General features: G+C 40.2%; 1 pseudogene; it reads left to right on the top strand.

The window, feature by feature from the left end:
• Positions 1–8,296: 8,296 nt before the first annotated feature.
• Positions 8,297–8,745, top strand: LOC116546729 (annotated as a pseudogene).
• Positions 8,746–11,140: the final 2,395 nt, after the last annotated feature.

Genomic DNA, 11,140 nt, shown 5'->3' on the forward strand with positions numbered 1-11,140 from the left:
TTCCCTTTGTGGGTAACCCGACCTTTCTCTCTGGCTGCCCTTAGTATCTTCTCTTTCATTTCAACCCTGGTGAATCTGACGATTATGTGCCTTGGGGTTGCTCTTCTTGACGAATATCTTTCTGGTGTTCTCTGCATTTCCTGGACTTGAATGTTTGCCTGCCTTGCTAGGTTGGGGAAGTTTTCATGGATAATATCCTGAAGAGTATTTTCCAGCTTGGATTCATTCTTTGTCACATTCAGGTACGCCTATCAAACGTAGATTAGGTCTTTTCACATAGTCCCACATTTCTTGGAGACTTTGTTCATTCCTTTTTACCCTTTTTTCTCCATTCTTGCCTTCCCATTTTTATTTCATTGAGTTGATCTTCGACCTCTGATATCCTTTCTTCTGCTTGGTCAATTCGGCTGTTGATACTTATGCATGCTTCGCGAAGTTCTGGTGTTGCGTTTTTCAGCTCCATCAATTCACTTATATTCCTTTCTATTTTGTCCATTCTCGTTAGCATCTTGTCAAATCTTTTTTCAAGGTTCTTAGTTTCTTTTCATTGGGTTAGAACATGTTCTTTAAGTTCACAGAAGTTTCTTACTACCCACCTTCTGAAGTCTGATTCTGTCATTTCATCACACTCGTTCTCCATCCAATCTTGTTCCCTTGCTGGTGTGGAGCTGTGATCCCTTGTAGGAGGAGAGGTGTTCTGGTTTCGGGTGTTTTCATCCCTTTTGCGCTGGTTTCTTCCCATCTTTAAGGATTTATCCACCTGTCGACTTTGTAGTTGCTGGCTTTCAGATTGGGTCTCTGAGTGGACGTTCTGTTTGTTGATGATGAGGTTATTTCTGTTTCTTGGTTTTCCTTCTGACAGTCTGGCCCCTCTGCTGCAGGTCTGCTGAGGTCCACTCCAGGCCCTGCTTGCCTGGGGTTCACCTGCAGCAGCTGCTGAACAGTAAGGGTTGTTACCAGTTTTCTTCTTCTGCTATCTTTGTCCCAGAAGGATACCCGCCAAGTGTCAATCTGATCTCTCCTTTATGAGGTGGCTCTTTGGATATATAGAGGTCAGGGACCTGCTTGAGGAGACGGTCTCTTCTTTATAGGAGCTCAAATGCTAAGCTGTGAGCTCTGTTGTTCAATCAGAGCTGCTGGGCAGGTGCGTTTAGGTCTGCTGCAGCAGAACACATAAACTGCTTTTTGTTCTCAGGTGCTCTGTCCCAGGGATTTAGGGCTTTATGAGTTTCGGTTATGCTGCTGCCATCTCTTTTTTTTTTTTTCCTTCAGAGCTGCCCTGTCCAGCAAGGAGGCAGCCTAGTCATTGTCTGCCTGTAGAGGCTTTGCTCAAAGTTACTTTTTTCTATTTCTAAATTAAGTAAAAATCACTATATATCCACAGGGAGAAAAAAATCTTATATGATTTCAAAAGCACTGTTGCTGCCACAAACAGAAGAAACTATGAATACACTAACAGCACATTTCATGAAAAGTTCCCTGTGGATTGTATTAGAGTTGATAGGAGATGAAAAGAATAATGGTGACCACTGATATCATAGCCATGTAATTTCAGCAGATAAGAAATGATTTAACCTGCAGTTCACAGTAAAATAGTGTGACTATTTTACTATTTTACTAAATCTCCTCCTCCTCTTGGGACTAGATTACAATAAAAGTAAAGAAATAAAGTTGGTTCCTCTCGGTTCCTTCTGGCGAGCTGAAGAGGGTCCATAAGTCGGAAGTGAAGTCTGTGCCTCAGTTGTCAGTCCTTTTGTGTTTTGTGCCTTATTCTTTGATCACACAAAAAATGAGAATACTGCAGTGAATGAAGTACAATTTAGCACTGCTTTTTCTACTGTAGTTGGTGTTTGAATAAGGAAGAGATGAAGAATAAAGTTTATTTCCATGTTTTATATGCCCCGCCATGCAGTCATGTATCCTGTATTTAATAAGCTAGAAGGAGTAAATCTGCCTGCAGCTCTAGAATGAGTAAATCTGTCTGCAACTAGACACTGAGACCGTTTTCATTATGATTGAAAAAGACAATCTAGGTCTCACACAAGACATCACTATGAAAATTTTAGAAAAAACAGTATAGAAGTTAACCATATAGAATCCCTTCTTGATATGGCAGCTGATGATGTGAAAGAGTCTAAGACTAGCAGGGTGTGGTGGCTCACGCCTGTAATCCAAGTACTTTGGAGGCCAAAGCGAGCGGATCACCTGAGGTCGGGAGTTGAGGAACAGCCTGACCAACATGGTGAAACCCCGTCTTAAAAAAAAAAAAACCAAGAGTCTAAGACTGAATGACCAGAGCCAGAATTCTGAGACCTAAATGAAAGAGCACGAGCACTTAAACAAATTCTCAGCAAGATCCCAGATGAGATCAATGACAGAGTAAGGTTTCTACAGACAGTCAAGGACACAGCTAGTGCAATAAGGTAACTTCTTGGTAACAGCGAATAATGTCTTTAAAAAATAGCAATACCAGGGAGAGATCCAAGATGGCTGATTACTAGCAGCCCAGGATTGTAGCTCCCAGTGAAAGCGCAGAGAATGAGAGGACACCACACTTTCAGACGAATTTTTGTTGCTCACGGACCAGGAGATTCCCAGCGGAGGAGCCCCACGGGTCGCCAGCGCCACTCTTGTGGCAGCGGTTTTGCCAGCGCAGCGGTTCTTGGTGCAGAGTAAACGGGACTGGGTCCCCTTTTGGTCGAGGTTTGGAGCTCCGGGAAGGCAGAGTCACCTATTCAGCTGATTGAAAAAGGGACTCAAGAAGGAAGCCAGACTGGAGATTCCCAGGCAGAAAGGCACCACGAATCTTAACACCGCTGTTTTGGCCAGCGCAGTGGGTCGCTCAGATTCCGGCGCTGGGAATCAGCAAGTTGGACATCCACTGAGACCTAATTTGAAAGTCGAAATTACAAAGATGACAGGTGGATAAATTTACAATGATGGGAAGAAACCAGCATAAAAACGCTGAGAATACCCAAAATCAGAATGCCTCTCCCTCTACAGGGGATCACAGTTCCTCATCAACAAGGGATCGAGGCCTGATGGAGAATGAGTGCATTCCATTAACAGATTTAGGCTTCAGAAGGTGGATAATAAGAAACTTCTGTGAGTTAAAAGAGCATTTTCTAGCCCAATTTAAAGAAACTGAGAACCTTGAAAAAAGGTTTGACGAAATCCTAACAAGAACAGACAATCTAGAGAGGAATATAAGTGAATTAATGGAACTGAAGAATACAATACGAGAACTCCGCGAAGTATGCACAGGTTTTAACACTCGAATTGATCAAGCAGAAGAAAGGATATCAGAGGTCGAAGACCAACTTAATGAAATGAAACGAGAAGACAAGATTAGAGAAGAAAGAACAAAAAGGAATGAGCAAAGTCTCCAAGAAATATGGGACTATGTGAAAAGATCTAATTTGCGTTTGATAGGTGTACCTGAAGGTCATGAAGAGAATGAATCCAAGCTGGAAAATATTCTTCAGGACACTATTCAGGAAAAGTCTCCTAACCTAGTAAGGCAGGAAAATACTCAACTTCAGGTAATACAGAGAACACCACAAAGATATTTCCTCAAGTAGAGCAACCCCAAGACACATAATCGTTAGATTCACCAGGGCTGAAATAAAGGAGAACATTCTAAGGGCAGCTAGAGAGAAAGGTCAGGTTACCCATAAAGGGAAGCCTATCAGACTCATAGCAGATCTCTCAGCTGAAACCCTGCAAACTAGAAGAGAGTGGGGGTCAATATTCAATATCCTCAAAGAAAAGAATTTTCAACCCAGAATCTCATATCCAGCCAAATTAAGCTTCATGAATGAAGGAAAAATAAAATTTTTCGCTAACAAGCAAGCACTCAGAGATTTCATCACCACCAGGCCTGCTTTACAAGAGCTTCTGAAGGAAGCACTATACACAAAAAGGAACAACCAGTATCAGTCACCCCAAAAACTTACCAAAAGGTAAAGAGTTATCTCCATGATGAAGAATCTATATCAACTAATGGGCAAAATAGCCAGCGAGCATTAAACAACATTATTAAACTCACAAGTATCAATATTAATCCTAAATTTAAATGGATTAAATGCCCCAATCAGAGACACAGACAGGCAAATTGAATGAAAAGTCAAAACCCATCGGTTCGCTGTATCCAGATCCATCTCATAAGCAAGGACGCACAGAGACTCAAAACAAAGGGTTGGTGGAAGACTTGCCAATCAAATGGAGAGCAAAAAAAAAAAAAAAAGAAAACAGGAGTTGTAACTTTCGTCTCTGACAAAATAGACTTTAATAGTAACAAAGACTAAAAGAAACAAAGAAAGACATTACATAATGGTAAAAGGATCAATGCAACAACAGGAGTCAATGATCATAAATATATATGCACCCAATATAGGAACACCCAGATACATAAGACAAGTTCTTAATGACTTATCAAGAGACTTGGACTCCCGCACAATAATAGCAGGAGACTTTGACACCACATTGTTAATATTTGACAGATAAATGAGATAGAAAATTAACAGGGACATGTATGATTTGAACTCAGACCTGGAACAAGTAAACTCGGTGAATATTTATAGAATTATTCTCCCCAGGTCCACAGAACATACATTTTTCTCAGTATCATATTATACCTATTTTGAAAGTGACCACATAATTGGAAGTAAATCACTCTTCAGCATTTGCATAGCATTTCACAGACTTAAATGAAATATTAGTTGGCTGTTTGTTTGTTATTTTCTTCCCTTATTCCTTCCTGTCTCCGCTGTTAAGCACAATTATCAGCATAAAAGAGGTTTTCAATACCTATTTTTAGACTGCATTCCAGCCTGGGCAATAGAGCAAGACTCCTGTTCTCTCTCCCTCTTTCTCTTTCTTTCAAAAAAAAAAAAAAAATAGCAATACCAGAACCACAGGGCACTTGAACACTAAAACAAGGAATTTGTAAAGTACATCAAAAGTTCTAGTGATACTCTGAAAATGTATTTTAAAGATGGCAAAACAATAAATGTGTTCATAAGTGCCAACTGACTAGTTTATCAAACCAACATACTACTTCAGATCTTCAAAACTGTGGCCTGAAAGTTGTATACATTATAAGAGAGATATTTCTCAGTAGCAGTATTTAACTGTCTTTATCTGTAAACTTTAAAGTTCAGCTGTATAAGTTATCAGCCCCTCCTGAAGGAATCTAGTCCAGGATGTTGAATGGGATTATTGCCATTTTACGCTATATTTTTGTAAAATGTAGCTTCATCATAATCTCACACTGAAGGTTTTGCATCATTTTTGCTATTATTATTCTTTTAAGAATTATAAGTCAAAAGAATGTACACCTTAATGTGTCATTATATAACATTCCTTAAAATAATTGTAGATATTGGTGTCGTTTCTGGCATTTTAACTTGAAAGTGATACGCCACAAGATAATGTATTTAAGAATATTTGACTGCAAATATTCAACATATAGTATATATCTGTTAAACATCTCTTAAAAAATGCATATATATGTGTGTGTATATATGATCAGAATATCAAGACAATGTGGTGTAATGTCTAAAAAACTTCTAATAGGAGCTTATTATAGCAGTTTATCAAAAATAAAGGGCTCGGCACCATGGCTCATGCCTGTAATCCCAGCACTTTGGGAGGTCAAGGTGGGAGGACCACCTGAGGTCGGGAGTTCGAGACTATCCTGATCAACATAGAGAAACCCTACCTCTACAAAAAATAAAAAAATTAGCCTGGCCTGGTGGTCCATGCCTATAATTCTAGCTACTCGGGAGGCTGAGGCAGGACAATCGCTTGAACCAGGAGGCGGAGGTTGGGTTGCAGTATATTGAGATGACACCACTGCATTCCAGCCTGAGCGACAGAGTGAGACTCTGTCTCAAAAAAAATAAAACAAAATAAAGCAACAAGAATTCCGAAGAAGGGAGGGAGGGAGGAAGGAAGGTTGGTTATGTTTAAGCCTACAGTGACAGAAAAGAAAATTAAGGGAGAAGAAGGAACAGGTATTCTGCTAAGAAAAACCCAGGAAACTAGAAATCTAGCACTCAGAAATAATAAGGATGACAGAGGAAGACTATGAAACAGGGCTAACTAAAACTTTGGAATTGCAAATAGTAACTTTTTACCTCCTCTATATCTCCATGGCCCACAACTGTGGAACACGCTCAGCAGTGTCAAGCATCTAACCCATGGCAAATAATTTTCACTAAAGACACAGACAACCTCAAAGAATTCTGCTTTCTAGGCTTCAGAGTCCCTGGGAAAAAGGTTAGCTCTCAACCCTATTATCCTGAGGCTAGGCCAGTGTATCCCTTACAGTTCACTTTTTATTACTGAAGCCTGAAGCCAGAACACTTCAGAATAAATGGAAAAGCTTGCAAAAGTTTGTGTTCATGACAAAATTATGTAATAGAAAGTGCAGGCACCTAGAAGCAGAAGTAATGCATTTCATCACCAAGTTTGTGGCTTTGCCAAGCAAGTGTGATAAAGCAAAAGAGGGGCAGAGGAACTGAGAATGTATGCAAAAATTGACTATAAAAACTGAACTCAGAATTTAGGTATAATCTACTCTTTCCTCTTTAATGGATCATTTTCATCACCATAAAATCATGATATTCCTGTGTCTTAGGAAAAAAACTTTCTCGCTTTCATCTCCCCAATTCAGCTACTATCCCATTTCTCTCCTTCTGAAAGCAAAGATGTGTTTATTCACACAAGCCCTCTCTTCCAATCCTGTTAAACACATTTCCATACTTTTCACCAACATCATTCTTATAAACAATAAACATGTTACTAAATCCAATTATCAATTCTCAGTTCTCATCTTATTTGTCCTATCAGCAGCATTTGATACAGCTGACCACATCCTCTTCTTAGAAATTTGTTTTCTGCCAACCTCACTGACCACTTCTAAGTTTCCTTTAAAGGAATGCCCAGGGCTTAGTCCTTTCTCATCCTCTACTCACTACAGTCTCTTCCTTCGTGATCTCTTCTAGTCTTGTAATTACTCAACATTTCCATTTGGATCTCTAATAATATTGCCAACTCAACATACGCAAAACTGATCTGACCTTCCCTTCCAAGTGTGCTCTACCCTAGCTTTCCCATCTAAGTTAAAGACAATTCTGTCTCCAGTTGCTCAGACCGAAACCTTAGCTTCATCCTCGTCTCCTGTCCTACATCAGGAAGTCTTGATAACTCTACTTTCAAAATATATCCAGAATCTGATCACTTTACCACATCTACCATGGTCAAGCCAACAATGTCACTAGTCTCCCTTCTACCTCTCATGCCCCCTACAGTCTATTCTCAACACATGTTTAGTGATCCTTTTCATACATTGGGGGATAGAAGGATAAAACACCTTAGGTAGATTTTTGCCACCACTCTGCTCAAGGCTCTGTGCTGCTGCCTATTTCAATGGCATAAAGGGCCCTAGGGGAATACCCCCAGCCCTTAATTCCCTGACCACATCTCCTGTCTACAACTCTTCTCACTCGCCCTGCTCTGATGCACTGGCTGGGCCTCCTAGCTTTCCTCCAACACAACAGGCTCTCACCTTAGTGCCTTTGCATAAGCTGTTTCTTTTGCCTGAAATGTGCTTCTGCCAGCTATCGCAATAACTAACTCCATCGCTTCCTTGGCTCAAGTATCACTTTTTCAATACTACCCATCCCAACCATCCTATTTAATATTGCAAACTACCTCCAGACCCTAGCATACCCATTGCCCCTTCCTGAATCTACTTTGTCTTCTTCCAAAGAACTTACTGTCTTCTAAAATGGATGATTCAAAAATAACTGAACAAGCTGGGTGCAGTGACTCACATCTGCAATCCCAGCACTTTTGGAGGCTAAGGTGGAAAGACTGCTTGAGCCTAGGAGTTCAAGAACAGCCTGGGCAACATAGCAAGATCCCATCTTTACAAAAATTAAAAAAAAATTAACCAGGAATGGTGGCATACACCTGTAGTCCCAGCTACTCAGAAAACTGAAATGCAAGGACCACTTGAGCATGGGAGGTTAAGGCTGCAGTGAGCTGTGTTCATACCACTGAGCTTTAGCCTGGGTGACAAAGCAAGACCCTGTCTCAAAAAATAAGTGAAATAAAAATAACTAAACATTTTTGCTCTGGTCTGAATGTTTATGTGCCTCCCAAAACCCCTATGTTAAAATACTAACCCCCAAGTGACAATATGAGAAATTGGAGCCTTTGGGAGATAAATAGGTTATAAGGGTGGGACCTTCATGAATGGGTTTGGAGTTCTTATTAAAAAAAAAAAAAAAAAAAAAAAAAAACAGGCATTCCATTCCAAGGCCTCTGTGTGCCTGCGGAGTAGCCATCACGAGCAAAGCTCACCCTCCCGAGTTGAAAAAATTTATGGACAAGAAGTTATCATTGAAATTAAATGGTGGCAGACATGTCCAAGGAATACTGCGGGGATTTGATCCCTTTATGAATCTTGTGATAGATGAATGTGTGGAGATGGCGACTAGCGGACAACAGAACAATATTGGAATGGTGGTAATGCAAGGAAATAGTATCATCATGTTAGAAGCCTTGGAACGAGTATAAATAATGGCTGTTCAGCGGAGAAACCCATGTCCTCTCTCCATAGGGCCTGTTTTACTATGATGTAAAAATTAGGTCATGTACATTTTCATAATAGAATTTTTGCTAAATAAACTTTTGTAATAGTCAAAAAAAAAACAAAAACAACCCTAAAAAAATAAGCTCTTTTCCTTGCACCATGTGAGCACACAGTGAAAAGGCACCATCTATGAATCGTGAAACAGATCCTCACCAAATGTGAACTTGCCAGTGCCTTGATCTTAAACCTCCCAGCCTCCCGAACTGTTAGAAATAAACATCTGGCCGGGCACAGTGGCTCACGCCTGTAATCCCAGCACTTTGGGAGGCGGAGACAGGTGGATCACCTGAGGTCAATAGTTTAAGACCAGCCTGGCCAAGATGGAGAAAGCCCATCTATACTAAAAACAGAAAAATTAGCCAGGTGTGGTGACAGGTGCTTGTCATCTCAGGAGGCTGAGGCAGAAGAATCACTTGAACTTGGGAGACAGAGGTTGCAGTGAGCCGAGATCACACCATTGCACTCCAGCCTGGGCAACAGAGTGAGATTCCATCTCAAGAAAATATAAAATTAAATTTAAAAGTTCTCATAAAATTTGATGGTAAAGAGAAAAATAAAAAGAAAAGAAAGAAACATCTGTTCTTTATAAGCTACCTACTCTACGGTATTTTGTTACAGCAGTCCAAATAGACTAGGACAACTCTGAAAATTGTCATTACTGAATAACCAGTTATATACAAACCTGCGTCGAAACCAATTTTTGAGAGAACAATCAGTTTATTCCTATAAATTTAAAAATGCTCAATATATGCCACATCGTAATACATACATTAATGCCACAATCCAGACCCTTAGCAGTTTATCACAATTGTTTACTACAAAGCAACCAAAATAGATTATTTCCTCAAGATTGTGGGGAAAATATGGTAAAAATCCAAGGTTCTTGATATAGCCACATAAAACTCACATGGTATAATAGCTAAGACTTCAGTAGCCACTATTTCACTCTTTTTATTTACACAATAAGAGACAACTTATTTAACAATGTATAGGCCGGGCGCGGTGGCTCAAGCCTGTAATCCCAGCACTTTGGGAGGCCGAGGTGGGTGGATCACGAGGTCAAGAGATCGAGACCATCCTGGTCAACATGGTGAAACCCCGTCTCTACTAAAAATACAAAAAATTAGCTGGGCATGGTGGCGTGTGCCTGTAGTCCCAGCTGCTCAGGAGGCTGAGGCAGGAGAATTGCCTGAACCCAGGAGGCGGAGGTTGCAGTGAGCCGAGATCGTGCCATTGCACTCCAGCCTGGGTAACAAGAGCGAAACTCCGTCTCAAAAAAAAAAAAAAAAAAAAAAAAAAAAAAAAACAAAAAAAAAAAAACAATGTGTATTGACTATTATCTATCTCTTTCCACTGGAATTAAAGCTCCAGGAGGGCATGGAGCTTTGTTTTCCTCACGAAATGCCTCCCAAGTATCTAGAAGAATGTCAGCATACTGCAGGTGCTAAATAAATTTTTTAATAAGCAAATGAATACTTTCAAGTTTTCTTTTGAAAAAATTTTACTACACAAGAAAGAAAGTCTTCATTTTTAAAAATCCAGTAATAATGACAGATATGTTATACGGGTATACAGTATCTCTCTCAATTTCCCTCTACTGTGCCTTCCTATACCATAGGAACTTGAAAGATTAAAAACTAAAAAGCATTTTCCAGATTCACCTGCACCCTGCAGCTAAACTTCCAGATGTAACTTAAGTCCACCAAATTCATCACTTGTGAGAGATTTAGAAGATGAGCAAAAGCTGCCTGATTATAAAGGAAAGCACAGATGCAGACACGTTCAGTTTTTCTATAGCAATGTAAGAAGAGGTCCCAGAGTCTAATCCAGGGATTCTCAATCTGGATTCCACAAGATATTGAAGATACTGCTTCAGTTCTTTGAGAGATCAGAAATTTAACAAAAAGAAGAAAGAAAAAACCCTTTAACTTTTGTGCATCAAGCAATGGCAGTATTGACAGTAAATGAACAACCTCATCAACAATTTTGTTAGAAATCAGCCATATGTAGTAGTGCACAATAAGACCATGTTTATTGGGATACAGTTGTCCTTGATAACTAACTGGAGGTTGCTTTGCATGGGGAGATGGCAGGGTGCTAATGAACATCAGCCTCTCCCTCTCAAATTACCTCCCCAAACCTCCCCATAGGTACCACCAACTGCTTGATAAGAGCAAATAAGCTCTACAAGTGTAATGGAAAATCAGAAAGAAATTTTAATTCTAATGAAAAGGCCAGCCACAGTGGCTTACCTGTAATCCCAGCACTTTGGGAGGCCAAGGTGGGAGGAATGCTTGAGCCCAGGAATTTGAGACTAGCCTGGGCAATATAGTGAAACCCTGTTTCTACAAAAAATTAAAAAATTAGGCTGGGTGCGGTGGCTCACACCTGTAATCCTAGCATTTTGGGAGGCCGAGGCGGGCGAATTACCTGAAGTCAGGAGTTTGAAACCAGCCTGGCCAACATGGCAAAACC

This window comes from Sapajus apella, unplaced genomic scaffold (genome assembly GCF_009761245.1).
Source record: "Sapajus apella isolate SASKATOON/1434 unplaced genomic scaffold, GSC_monkey_1.0 scaffold1282, whole genome shotgun sequence".
NCBI classification, from domain to species: Eukaryota; Metazoa; Chordata; class Mammalia; order Primates; family Cebidae; genus Sapajus; species Sapajus apella.